The sequence below is a fragment of the Herpailurus yagouaroundi genome, unplaced genomic scaffold (genome assembly GCF_014898765.1).
Source record: "Herpailurus yagouaroundi ecotype Mexico unplaced genomic scaffold, PumYag 188, whole genome shotgun sequence".
NCBI lineage: Eukaryota > Metazoa > Chordata > Mammalia > Carnivora > Felidae > Herpailurus > Herpailurus yagouaroundi.
The window spans coordinates 36,245,420-36,259,845 of NW_024412419.1; the positions used below are offsets into that span (position 1 = coordinate 36,245,420).

The 14,426-nt window shown below is 42.7% G+C and overlaps 1 protein-coding gene across 3 annotated transcripts in view; it reads right to left on the minus strand.

Annotated features, from left to right (window-relative positions):
- ZNF2 (zinc finger protein 2) overlaps window positions 1–14,426 on the minus strand; it is a 46,278-nt gene that overhangs the window by 28,319 nt on the left and 3,533 nt on the right. For 2 of the 3 annotated variants that reach the window (XM_040496684.1, XM_040496683.1), the window contains exon 1: window positions 8,173–8,299. The exons of the other annotated variant lie outside the window; for it this stretch is intronic. The gene's annotated coding sequence lies outside the window, so the exon portion shown is untranslated. Of the gene's footprint in view, window positions 1–8,172; window positions 8,300–14,426 lie in introns of those variants that run through there. 3 annotated transcript variants of the gene reach the window in all.

A 14,426-nucleotide genomic window follows, 5' to 3' on the forward strand; every position in this document is an offset into this window, starting at 1 on the left:
TGTTCTGATCTTTGGTATTCATTCATTCATTCGTCTACTAACATTTATTTAGCACCAACTTTTTATACCAAAGACAAAAACTATAGGACACTGTCTTTGTCCTCCAAAAGCTTATAGTCTAGAACACAGGACAAAAGAGTAACCCAAATAATGAGTCACTACAGGATGGATATGTACTATAAAGAGATACCTGAAGAGTGTCCATCAGGGGCTTGCCTAATGCAGATAGGAGGCTGTAGGTTCCTTGGCAGAAGCAGGATCTAAGATAAGTTTTGATCTGGGTGGGGAGGAGGTGGAACATTCTAGGTAAGAAAAATATCAAGTTTAAAAAAAAAAAAAACCGAGGAGATGGGTCTTTACACGGAAAAGATGAACAACTGTAAGTAGTTTAGAATAGGAGAAGTCTAGGCTGTGAGTAGTGCTGTAAGGAAACATGAGATTGGAGAAGTGGGCAGAGGCCAGGTAGATCAAGGACAATTTTGCATGGGCCCATACATAGAAGAAGGACCACAGCCATGGAGACCACTGAGGATTAAACATGGAAGGGTTATCATCAGATTTGTGTTTTAGAAAAATCATTGCGATTGGTATCATAGGCCTTGGAATACACATACTCTTTGGCTCAGCAACCCTCTCCTAGGAGTTTGTCCTAAAGAAATAAGTGAGAATATATGCAAAGTTTTTCTTAGTCATCATTAACACTAACCTTTACTGAGGTGTTACATGTGGTAACTTTTGAAGCACTTTACATGTAGTATCTCATTTAATCCTTAAAATACAGGAAAAATTTGAAATATCCTAAGTTTCTACGACAGAAGATATGATTAAATAATTTGTGATCCGGCCCATCCATACACTGTAATACCATTTAACATCATAGTAACCAGCATTTATTGAGCATTTGCTATTCACCAGGCACTGTGCTAAGCACTCTTTTTTTTTTGTTTGTTTATTTATTTGAGAGAGAGAAAGCACACGCAAGTGGGGGAGGGGCAGAGAGGGGGAGAGAGCATTCCAAATAGGCTCCGAGCTGTCAGCACTGAGCCCAATGCGGGGCTCGAACCCATGAACTGTGAGATCATGACCTGAGTTGAAATCAAGAGTCAGATGCTTAGGGTGCTCAGTCGGTTGAGTGACTGACTTTGGCGCAGGTCATGATGTCAGGGTTCATGAGTTTGAGCCTCACGTCGGGCTCTGTGCTGACATCTCAGAGCCTGGAGCCTGCTTCAGATTCTGTGTCTCCCTCTCTTTCTGCCCCTCCTCCACTCACATCCTTTCTCAAAAATAAAATAAACATTAAAAAAAAAAAACTGACTGAGCCACCCATGTGGCCCTGCTAAGCACTCTTTCTAAGGATAATTTAATTCCATCCTCATAAATCAATAAGGTAGGTACAATATTACAGATTAGTGAAGTTAAGGCTTTGTAAGAGGCTGAAGTAGAATTTGAACCCAGGTCTGTCAATCAGCTTTCAATCTCTATGCTATGTGATTTTTATTTTCATGAAAAAATAACCACATAGATAACAGACTAATAGACTAGAATGAAAAATCTGCAAACGTATCCAAACATGTAGAGAAGCTTGATATACAACTGAGGTGGCATTACAAATCACCAAGGAAGGCCGCCTGGCTGGCTCAGCCACTAGAGCATGCAACTCTTGATCTCAGGGTTGTGAGTTCAAGCCCCACATTGGGCATGGAGTCTATTTAAAACAAAAAGTCACCAAGGAAAAGATCACTAGCGATAAACTGCAAACGACTTAAATGTTCATCAGTAGGATAAACTGTGATTATATGTGTGTGAGTTTATGTGTATAGGAATATTACACATTGATTAAGATGAATGGAGTAGAGCTGTATGTTGATAGAGATAAATCACAGAATTACTGAGCAAAAAATAAGAAAGCTTTAGAATTACTGTGTAGTATTTATACAAAACTTAAAAACAGGTAAATAATATCTACAAAAATCTATATTGGGGGGGGGCACCTGGGTGGTTCAGTTAGTTCAGCATCTGACTTTGGCTCAGGTCATGATCTCATGGTTCATGAGTCTGAGCCCCATGTCAGCCCCTGTGCTGTCAGCACAGAGCTTGGAGCCTGCTTCAGATTCTGTCTCCCTCTCTCTCTCTCTGCCCTTCCCCCCCACTCGTGCATGCTCTCGCTCTCCCTCAAAAATAAATAGACATTAAAAGAGGGAAATAATCCTTAAATATTAAAAAAAAGTCTATATGAGACAATAAGTACCAAATTGTGAGTTATCCCTGGGGAGGGAGGGATATGGGATTGGTACAGATAACCAGGAGAGTTCAACTTTGTGATGTTTATTTAAAAAAGTTTTTTTTTTCCCCCTGTGGAAATGTGCAATGAAATTTTAATTTTAATTCATTTTTTAATATATGAAATTTATTGTCAAATTGGTTTCCATACGACACCCAGTGCTCATCCCAAAAGATGCCCTCTTCAATGCTCATCACCTACTCTCCCCTCCCTCCCACCCTAAAAAAGTTTTTCAAACAAATTCACAAATATTAAGAATGCACACTTAGGGGCGCCTGGGTGGCTCAGTCAGTCAAGTGTCTGACTCTTGATTTCTGCTCAGGTCATGATCTCAGTGTTTGTGGAATCGAGCCCTACACTGGGCTCTGCACTGACTGTGCAGAGCCTGCTTTGGATTCTCTCTCTCCCCTCTCTCTCCTCCTCTCTCTCTCTCTCTGCCCTCCCCCACTTGTGCTCTTGCTCAAATATCAATTAACTTTAAACGAAAAAAAAAGAATGCACACTTAAAATTACTTATTTGTGTATGCACATGTGTATAGAAAAAAGACTGAAAGAATATATACTAAAATGTAAATGGAATTTGACTGGTGGAATTGTAAGTGATTTTATTCTATTTCTTACAATTCTTTACATTCTAATTTTTGTTTTTACAAGAGTACGCATTTACTTTGGTGTACAGGAAAAATAACAGGAAGGAAAGGTGGTGTACAGAAAAGTTACAAAGCAGACCCGAGACTGCTACTCTTAGAAAGGTCTACTTGTGAGACTGACCCTTGGCTGGGGTCTGGGAACTTAGATTTTGGGAGGGTTCCTTAAAAGAGAAGGGTAGTCCATTGCCTAAATGATTTGGGTCCATGCCTAAATGATTTGTGCAAACAATGCGGTTTATGCTGGATGCTTGCTTTCCTGCTAGACGCTCTGGAATTTTGGTAGGTGTTAGGCAGAGGGTGCCTACCTGACCTGCCCTCAATAAAAAATAACTTGGGCTCTGGGTCTCTAATGAGCGCTTTTGGGCTGGAACATCACACACATGTTGTTGCATTTTCATTGCTAGAGAGGATGTGTTCTGTGTGACCCCTCCTGGCAGGGAGAGAACACAAGAAAGCCTGCCTATGAATTCCTCCAGATTCTACCTCTCTTCCCCTTATGACCTAGCTGTGCATCCTCGTAAGATTGGTCATCATCTTAGACATGAGTGCAACTATAGGTGAGTCCCACATCCTTCCGGCAAATCCTTGAATGTGGGGTGATCTTGGAGACCTCTGACACAGGCAGCCAGGCCACTCTGGAAGCTGCAGCAGAATGGGACCAGAGGAGGGCAAAAATGGAGGTAAGGAAGAACCAGTGAGGAATCTCATAATTGAGTAAAAATGAAGAAAAACTGAACAAAAGCAGTGGCAGCAGAAATGGAAAGAAGGGGAACTACTGACAAGACATGAAGGACAGACAATAGACTGACTGGAAGTGGAGGCCGAAGGTGATGGGAGAGGCAAGGATGACTTATGACCTCCAGGTCACTCATTTGCACAACGCTGTGCATAATGCTACCATTCGGGGAGATGTGCGATGGAAAAGGCGGTTTGGGGGGAAAGCTAATGAGTACAGCTTGGAGTATTTCGAATTTGAGCTGTTCCCACATCTTTGGATAGGAAAAAATCAGGTGACTCTGGATTCACTGGCCAAGTTGTAAAAATTATTATCGCTAAATGAAATAGTTCGAATTTTGAAGGACGGTGAGTTAAACGCTCAAAATAGAAAAATTAATATAAAGTATTAAAAACTGGTTGCAATACAAACAGGGCAATGAGTAAGCCTTTAGTTATATAAATAAGTACTTTGTGTTTTTTTCTATTAATTATATGACTACTCACCAAGTACAGATGTATCCTTAGGATATATACTTGCACCCATTCATAGAAGCATGAAAAAAGAAATCTAGGGAATGGAGGTAAAACCAAGTAATGCCAGAGAGAGGAACTACAAACCCTAAACAGACTAATCAGTACTGAGGTCAGGAAGAAGGAAGAGCATGTACCTCTAATAATGAATCCACTTTAGATTCTAAAAAGGCAAAGTAACCGTGAAGACTTAATCCCTTCCTTCCCTAGATGAACCCTCCATCTTGCCTTATTGATAAGATCCTAATAAGGTACAGTTTTCCAAAACTCTGAAAGACCAGATCAATATACATTTACTAGACAAGGGGTTACTGAACACTGGTTAAGCCAGACTTTAAAAGAATATTACCCTGAGGTGAACACCAGTTTGCATAAATGTGTAAAACCTATGCAAAAGGTAAAAACTTAAAAAAAAAAAAAAAGTACTGGAAAGACAAGTTTAATATAACTCTAAAAAAAAAAAAAAAAAGAATTTGACCTGAGGAGAGATTGGGGTTTGAATCTTGTTAGGAGGAGGCAGAGTGATATATACACAAATGGAAACAGATATGATCAGTAGCCTGCAAGTTGCGTTTAGACAGTAGTCTTTTCCTTGTTTGTGAAGATTCCTCCATTTCTAGGAGGATCTTAAAATATTACCCTTGGGCCCTAGTAAGAAGTCAAAATTAGTATTTAGAGATACAGGACAGTTTAGTCATTAGGTGTACGGACTCTGGCAGACTGCCTGAAATAAAATTCCAGCTGTGTCTGACTACCTGTATGACCTTAGGCAAGTTTCTCAACCTGTGTCTCAGTTTACCCATCTGTAAAGTTAGAATAATGAAGGTATCTGTCTAATACAGTTACTGTAATGCTTAAATAATACCTATAAAGCATATAGAATAATGTGCCAAGTGTTAGCATTAGCTAAAAGTCATGTTATAATCCTAGGAAGGTAGAAATAATGAAAAGACTAATTACAACGAAATTATAATTACAATGTTTTTGAGTAGGTTTAAGTATAAGTGTAGTAATAACTTTGGAATCAAAGTATTTGTTTCCAAAGCATTTGAGCTTTTCAAACAAATCAGTTGAACTACATCTGAAATTGTAGTTGAAACTGCTCAGTGTTTAAATGCTTAAAGATAATTTTCAAAGTTTCATTTATTAGATTATGACTTTCATAAAGTGAGCATTGAAAAATTACAAATGATGGGGAGCATAAAAGCTCCCCCAGCCATTAAGCAACCAGTCAATACTCCCCCAGGGTGCTCGTTATCTGTGGGCTCCCTGCCAGGCTGACTTCCCTCCTGGGCAGTTGCTTCAGTAGGCTCTCGGTGAAATTCAAGGCTCCCCAAATCCACCACATTCACGTGGAGTTACTTCTGTTCTCTCTGGTCCTCTTCCCGGTTCTCAGAGTATTTCTGGAGAAAAAACTCCCCAAATTCTTATTCTAGATCTTCAAATAAGCCCTTGCCTGGAAAGCTTTTAGTGTTCCCATCCTTGCTCCATAGCTACCATTCAATTTCAGTAGAACACTCACTCACAAAAGAGTTCCAGAAGAGGCGGGTCTGTGTGGTAAAAAGCATTCCACAGGCCTTTAATTATTATCTGTAAAGGCTTGGGCATATCACTTAAGCTAAAAGTTGACCCCCAGTTGTTTGATACCTACTTCACAAAGTAGTTATAAATATTGAATGAGATAGTTAATGGAAAGCATTTATTTTTGTTTGTTCAACAAACAAAAGTTGCTTTCCTTGCTACTGCCCAACACCAACCCATTCACCCACTCATTCATCCTACTATTCAACAAATATGTCCAGGCACCTGCTATGTGCTAGGTAGCATGGGATGTGAGGACAACCAAACAGAAATGTCTGTCTCCGGGACTTTACCTGAGTGTCCCTCTGACTGTGTCCTACTTTCTTTCCACTACTGTGGCCTCTTAGAATCTGCTCCCTGCTCCCAGTCTTTCTTTCTCCACCATCTCCCACCTCACCAATAGCTTCAATTCCCACATCTTCAAACAGTACAACCCTTCATCTATCTGAAACTATCTCCACCAAATCCCATGGCCTCTCTGTAGCAAGGGTTGTCATTTGGGTTTTCCTTTCATGATCAATCTTGGTAACATATACCTATCAATGCCACCTACTCTTCTTGAATCCATTATCCTGCTCTTGCTACCCCTCACATCCTGAAACTGCACGCTCAAAAACTTACTAGTGCGTTTCTGACCTCTAATTCTGATAGTCCTTTTCTCCTTAACTTTAATTCTTGCAGCTTTTGACTGTCCTGACAAGTTCCTGCTTCTTCAAGTGGTGACTGTAGTTGCTATGATACTGCATTAGCCTGACTTTCTTCCTACCAATAAAACTGCATCTCTGTGTGCCTCTTTTTCCCAGTCTTGCCCTGGAAACAAGGACACTGCCCAATGCTCAGTCTTTGTACAATGCTCTTCTTGCTATCCCTCGGAAAGTCCATCCAGCTGGCATTCCATTTTCCACCTCTACAGAGATGGCTCCCAATCTAGTCCCAATCCCTCTTCCAAACCCAACTTGCGTTTCCAAATGACTCAAATGTTGAATCTGGCATTCTGCCAGCACCTCAAAACCATCTTCCCCTATGCAACTCCCCAATCAGCCCCTCTCTTTCTATTGTGCTATTATTTTCCAGATGCCCCCAATTCAAACTTTTACCTTTCTTTCCTTTCAAATCAAGTTAGTCACCAGATAGATCCCTTGACCCTTCTTCTGCATTGTCATTTTTATCCTTTCCCCGCCACTGACACCATAATTCAGGTCCCTAACAACTTGCATCAGGATTACTTTGCATTCCTAACTGGCTCCCTGCCACTAGTCCCTTCCTCTCTCTAGTCCTAGATATGACCTCTAGAATTGGTGTCCCCAAATAGTTTTATTCCTGTCAGTCTCCGGATCAGAACCATAAAATCCACCCTGCCTACTTGGTTTTGTCCTGATTCTCTGGGTCATCACACCAGTATACTTTTCTCCACTCTTATCTCCCACTATTCTTGACACTTCACTCCAGTTAAAGTCAGTTCCCTCTCAAATCCGACTAATGATTTGCTACTTACTCCTTGTTTGTTTGCTTTTTTGCCACCTCAGATCCTACCTCCTCCATGAAAGGGCCCCTCTTCAAGGCCCCTAGCAACTAAAGAATGATATTAAAGCATTCATTTCGCCATTCATTCCTTTGAACTAAGAAAAGATTGTATGTATATGATGTTGACAGCTGAAACAGACACATTAGGCATTAAGGTAGCTTTAATTATTGGTTTAATGGATAACCATATATGTCAAACCAAGAGCTTTAAGGACTGCATCTCAGACTCGATTCACTAATATTCTTCTTTTAAATCGAGGATATCTTAGAGGTGTACTTATTTCGAGAATTAAACTTGTCAATGAACTACATAATAACCATAGGTTTCAACAATGGATTCCAACCGCTTAAAAGTTCAACTGCCATGGTTAAAATCAAGTAAAAATGTTCAATGATGTAGTCTAAAAAATGAAGTATCTATCCTTAAATGGGAGCCTCATACGGAGGCCCAAGGCAGGGGGCTAAACGAGACAATCTAAGACTCTGGGAAAGAGGGAAGGGGCGGAGTGGGCGATTCTATGGATTTAGTGTCAATTTCCACCCGTATTTATTAAACACCCATTATGGGAAGAAGAACGAAAAGAGCGGAGGAAGGCTCCAAACTTCCAACCTGAAAGTTGGGATCTGGCATATGGGATCTATGCTGAAAGACCACTCGTAACAGTGCCCACACTCCACGGAACACATGCACACATAGCGGGCGAGGGGCAACTTTCCGTCCGCCCCTCTCCGAGCCGGGACGTCCACACACAGACACACTCCGCAAGCTGGCTCCGTCCGGGTCACCCCGTTCTATTCCCACAGCACCTCCCCCAAGTTCTCAGTGTTCCCTTCTCTCGGCCGCTGCGCTCACTCCGCATCTCGAAGACAAACACCCCCAGCCCTCACCTCCGGCACAGAGTGCTCGGGACCCAGGAAGACGGCGCCTCTTCAGGTCCGGAAAACAATGCGCCTGCGCAAAGCCTCTGACGTTGGCGCTCCCAATCAATGTTCGGCCTTCTCACAAACTCCATTCCCCAGAAGTCTCAGCGGCCAGCGCGCTTCAATATGACGTATGAAATTCCGCGCAAGCGCGTGTTTTTGAGAAAAAGGCTGATGGCTCTGAAGGTGTTTAGTCCCAGCGTTCCGGGAGCCGTAGTCCGGGTCGGGGGAGAACGGTTGAGGATGTAAAGGAGGCTTATGGTCACCCTGGAAATACTGCCTACGTGTGATGTCACGTCCCTCCAGTCCTCCGATGGAAGGGCCGTCCGAAGAAAATGTGTGGGATCTTTGGGGCCCGTCCCTACCCTTCGTTTTCACTGCCCGGGAAGACCAAGAACGAGTCTCCTGGTGCTTCGAAGAGGCTTGTTTCTGCTTCATCTTGTCCACTTTCAGGGATTTGGTTCTGAAATTTGGGCCGGAGAGATACAGAATTTGGTTCTGAGGACGAGGCTGCGCCTGAGGCAGAGGATGCACATTTTTGCGCCCTAAGTGGAGAGCCCAGGATACACGTCTATACAAACTGGGCACCCGGGCAGACTACCGACAGTTTGAGCGCACACCAGCCTGCCTGCCTTGGTACTGCTAGAGGGCCCTGGGTAGAGACGTCGTAGGGATTCTCAGCCTTGGCTGCATGTCGGAATTACCTGAAAAGCTTTGGACATATTGATACCTGGAATCCATTCAGGAGCGAGAGTTTACTAATAACTTCAGGTGACTTTACTGTGCAGCTAAAGCTAAGAACGATTGAGCTAGAGCTCCACAGAAGACTGGAGATTACAAGAATATGATAAAATCCTACTTTGGGAACAAGTCTGTACTTTCACTCAAAAAGCCTAAAATGCCAGCTTAGGCAAGGCATTGTTACCGATATAAATAAGACACAGTTAACCGCCCCAAACGAACTCATGCTCCAAAGGAAAACCCACAATGTAAAAGCATAACAACACAATGCAGTATGTTCTATATGTCACGTCTAAGACACTATGGGAGCACATGGAGGAAGCAATTAACTATGGCTGAGAAAGTTAGAAAAGGCTTCCTGTAACTGGTACACTTGAAAAAGAATAATTTATTAAGAAGAAGAAAAAAGTGCAATCTATGCAGAGAGAATAACACCTGTAAAGGTACAGACTAGAGGATAAAAATGCGAAGAATTAGTAGCAAGATGACTGGCGAGTGGGTGTTTAGGGGCTGATAATCGTAATTTGGGGCCAGATTGGGGATGATTTTGTACTGTAGTAAGGGTTTGGACCTTGATTAAAGGTCCTTGATTAAAGTCATGATGTCTAAGACATATTTTCTTGCTCTTACTTTCTGTGTGGTGTTTGTTTTAATTTAGCCTTATGCAGAGAGTGGAAATTTGGGGGTTCTAGATGAGTTTCCTTCTAGAACTCCCCACCCTTGGGCAGGCCCTAGGCTTTATCTCTCTTTGCTGACCCCGGTTAACTGTCAAAGTGGAAGCTTAAGTTCACTGGGGTTTAGCAGTGAAAAAGTCAGGTTTGCTGCTCCCTTCTCAGAGTTGTAGCTCTCCATTTTTTTTTTTTTTTAAGTCTGCAAATTCCTCACTTTCAGACCTGGTGACCAGTGTGTTTATAAAGATGTTTTATAGCTTTTCAGCATTTTTAGTGTTTTCAGTTAGGAGAGTTGACCAGGGTGTCCAATCTGCCATGTTGCTGGAAAGTTTAAAGAGAATTTCAGCTGAATTTCTTAAAAAAGAAAGGGCATATAGATGCTGAGCAACCAAGAAACAACACCTATCTTGTCTAGGTTAAGACAGATGTCCACTAGGCCCACCAACTCTGAGCTCTGACAAACTTCAGGACGTTATGGCTATCTGCTGCTGTGTAACACACTACTCCAAACTTAGTCACTTAAAACATCTGTATCATGCGAATAGATTGTGTGGGTGAGGAATTTGGACAGGGCACTGTGGCAATGGCTTGCTTCTGCTTCACTGCTTCATAATTTCCGGACCCTCAGATGGGAGGACTCAAACGGCTTCTCCACTTGAGTCTGCTACCTGAACTGGAACCTGTGGCTGGGCTCACGTGGGGCTGTGGGCCAAAATTTCTACTGGCAGCCTCTCTTTGTTCTTGGACTACCTCACAGTAGGTGGTTTCGGGGTAATCAGGCAGGGTATATGGCAGCTCAGGGCTCCAAGAGAGTGTTCCAGTGAGCAAAATAGAAGCTGCATGGCCTTTTATGACCTAGCTCTGAAAATCAGGAGTGTCTGGCACAAAAACAGACACATAGACCAATGGAATAGAATAGAAACCCCAGAACTAGACCCACAAACGTATGGCCAACTCATCTTTGACAAAGCAGGAAAGAACATCCAATGGAAAAAAGACCGTCTCTTTAACAAATGGTGCTGGCAGAACTGGACAGCAACATGCAGAAGATTGAAACTAGACCACTTTCTCACACCATTCACAAAAATAAACTCAAAATGGATAAAGGAACTGAATGTGAGACAGGAAACCATCAAAACCCTAGAGGAGAAAGCAGGAAAAGACCTCTCTGACCTCAGCCGTAGCAATTTCTTACTTGACACATCCCCAAAGCAAGGGAATTAAAAGCAAAAGTGAATTACTGGGAGCTTATGAAGATAAAAAGCTTCTGCACAGCAAAGGAAACAACCAACAAAACGAAAAGGCAACCAACGAAATGGGAAAAGATATTTGCAAATGACATATCGGACAAAGGGCTAGTATCCAAAATCTATAAAGAGCTCACCAAACTCCACACCCAAAGAACAAATAACCCAGTGAAGAAATGGGCAGAAAACATGAATAGACACTTCTCTAAAGAAGACATCCGGATGGCCAACAGGCATATGAAAAGATGCTCAACGTCGCTCATCAGGGAAATACAAATCAAAACCACACTCAGATATCACCTCACGCCAGTCAGAGTGGCCAAAATGAACAAATCAGGAGACTATAGATGCTGGAGAGGATGTGGAGAAACGGGAACCCTCTTGCACTGTTGGTGGGAATGCAAATTGGTGCAGCCACTCTGGAAAGCAGTGTGGAGGTTCCTCAGAAAATTAAAAATAGACCTACCCTATGACCCAGCAATAGCACTGCTAGGAATTTACCCAAGGGATACAGGAGTACTGATGCATAGGGGCACTTGTACCCCAATGTTTATAGCAGCACTCTCAACAATAGCCAAATTATGGAAAGAGCCTAAATGTCCATCAACTGATGAATGGATAAAGAAATTGTGGTTTATATACACAATGGAGTACTACATGGCAATGAGAAAGAACGAAATATGGCCCTTTGTAGCAACGTGGATGGAACTGGAGAGTGTGATGCTAAGTGAAATAAGCCATACAGAGAAAGACAGATACCATGCGGTTTCACTCTTATGTGGATCCTGAAAAACTTAACAGAAACCCATGGGGGAGGGGAAGGAAAAAAAAAAAGAGGTTAGAGTGGGAGAGACCCAAAGCATAAGAGACTCCTAAAAACTGAGAACAAACTGAGGGTTGATGGGGGGTGGGAGGGAGGGGAGGGTGGGTGATGGGTATTGAGGAGGGCACCTTTTGGGATGAGCACTGGGTGTTGTATGGAAACCAATTTGACAATAAATTTCATATATTGAAAAAAAAAGAAAAAAGAAAATCAGTAGTGTCATTTCTATTGCACACTATTGGTTGCAGCCATTATAAGCTTGCCCAGAGTCAAGGGAGGTCTATGAAAGAATCCGTGGCCATGAAAAACAAACTTGTTGTGGTGCCTGGGTGGCTCACTCGGTAAGTGTCCAACTCTTGGTTTTGGCTCAGGTTGCGATCTCATAGTTTGTGGGACTGAACTCTGTGTCAGGGTTCACCCTGGGCTTCACAGGCTCACAGAGCCCACGCTGACAGCATGGAGGCTGCTTGGAATTCCCTTTCTTCCTCTCTCTCTGGCCCTCTCCTGCTCGTGCGCATTCCCCCCCGCCCCCTTTCAAAATAAATAAATAGACTTAAGAGAAAACTTCCCAAAAAGGATTTTGGCCTTCCTCTTTTATGGGCGTTTCTCTGTGAGAAGCAGGGGTGGGGGCGGAATGTAGAAGTGTCCCTATTTCAACCAACGTTTTTGCTTTCCCTCACGGTTCTGCTTGTTTGTATTGCCTCCTGAAGTTGCATCTACCAGCAATCTTTGCTCCTCCTAGGTCACTTCTTGCAGTTCCAAGACCTCTCTTCTTGAACACCTTTTGGCTTTATTTCTCTAAGCATCTCTCCTTAGCTGCTGCTACGTAGTACTCTGTGTCCAAATCTACATCTTACAATATCTATTAATCAATCTATCTACCTCCATATCTGCCTGCCTACCTATCTCTCACAGAAGAAAGCATCATCCCTTTACATCATGGGGCCTTTTTAGAAGTGTTACCTTAGAGGAATAGCACAGGTCCTTAGTGGTATTTTCAGTTTTATCACTCAGTCAATGGGGGAAAGGATGGTTGGTCCCCTAGCAAAGAGGTTTGCCTACTTAGTAATAATGTTTATTTTCTACTACCAACTTTCTTTTTTGCAGTGCATGTGTATCATCAGAAGCTGGGTGATGGGGCGGAAAAGAAATATTCAGGCACAGTTTCACACTATACCTGAAAAAAACACTGCTGCTTCTAATACCCAGGTCTGACACCAGATTGGAGTAGTTTTTACTTCTATGTTTTTGGTTTTGTAATACCTTTTCTCAAAATGGCCACCATTGGGGCATCTTTAGTCCACCGTCAATGACCCAAGCCCTAATTGTGAACATGTTGCTGTTTTTACCAGGGGCTGCCAACCCAGGAGAGTTGGAGATTGTGTGATGATGGATGTCTGACCACTCGGAGGACCTGTAGAAAAGTCTGTGCTTTGGGGCACCTGGCTGGCTCAGTTGGTATTGCATGTGACTCTCTGTCACAGTTGTGAGTTCTAGCCCCACGCTGGGTGTAGAGATTACTTAAAAATAAAATCTTAGGAGCGCCTGGGCGGCTCAGTTGGTTAAGTGTCCAACTCTAGGTTTCAGCTCAGGTCATGATCTCATGGTTAGTGAGTTAGAGCCCCACATTGGGCTCTGTGATCTCTGTCTCCCTCTCTTTGCCCCTCCCCCACTCGCACTCTCCCTCTCTCAAAAATAAGCAATTAAAAAAAATAAAATCTTGTGGCGCCTGCATGGCTCAGTCGGTTGGGCATCCGACTTCGGCTCAGGTCATGATCTCACAGTCCATGAGTTTTTTGGTTTTTTTAAGAACTTTTTTTTTTCAACGTTTATTTATTTTTGGGACAGAGAGAGACAGAGCATGAACGGGGGAGGGTCAGAGAGAGGGAGACACAGAATCTGAAACAGGCTCCAGGCTCTGAGCTGTCAGCACAGAGCCCGACGCGGGGCTCGAACTCACGGACCGCGAGATCGTGACCTGGCTGAAGTCGGACGCTTAACCGACTGCGCCACCCAGGCGCCCCATCACAGTCCATGAGTTTAAGCCCCGCGTTGGACTCTGCACTGACAGCTCAGAGCCTGGAGGCTACTTCAGATTGTTTCCCTCTCTCTCTGCCCTTACCCCACTCACACTCTGCCTCTGTCTCAAAAATACAAATAAAAGCATAAAAATTTAAAAATAAAACCTTTAAAAGATTCTGTGCTTCAGTTCTGCCTTACAAAAGCACCTTTCACTTTTTTTTTTTTTTTTGGTAATTAGTTCTTAAAGTAGGGTAAGCCACCTCCTTCAGGCTGATTTGATTTACAGATGCTCTTGCTCTGCTCTTCCTCTGGTAAACTGCAACTGTTCCTAAAATCTGATGTTACCCATTATTTTTTTCTCTCCATCTTCCATGGTAATAGAATTCTAGCCAGACACATGTTTAAAGAATACATTTCTCTGCAGCTAGGTGTAGTCAAGTGTCCTGGTAAATAGGATGTAAATGGATGTGCTGTGTAGCTCCTTAAGACAGCTTTCCATATAGGATAGCCAGACTCAAGAGTACAAGGGAATGAATTATTGGTCCCTATGACAACACAGATGGATCTTAAGGGCTTAATGCTGTGATAGAAGTGATAGAGTGTGATAAAGTGATAGAAGCCACTCTCAAAAGGTTACATACTATATAATCCTGTTTATATGACACTCTGGAAAAGGCAAAACTATACGGAAAAAAACAGAGAGCCGTCACAATGGGC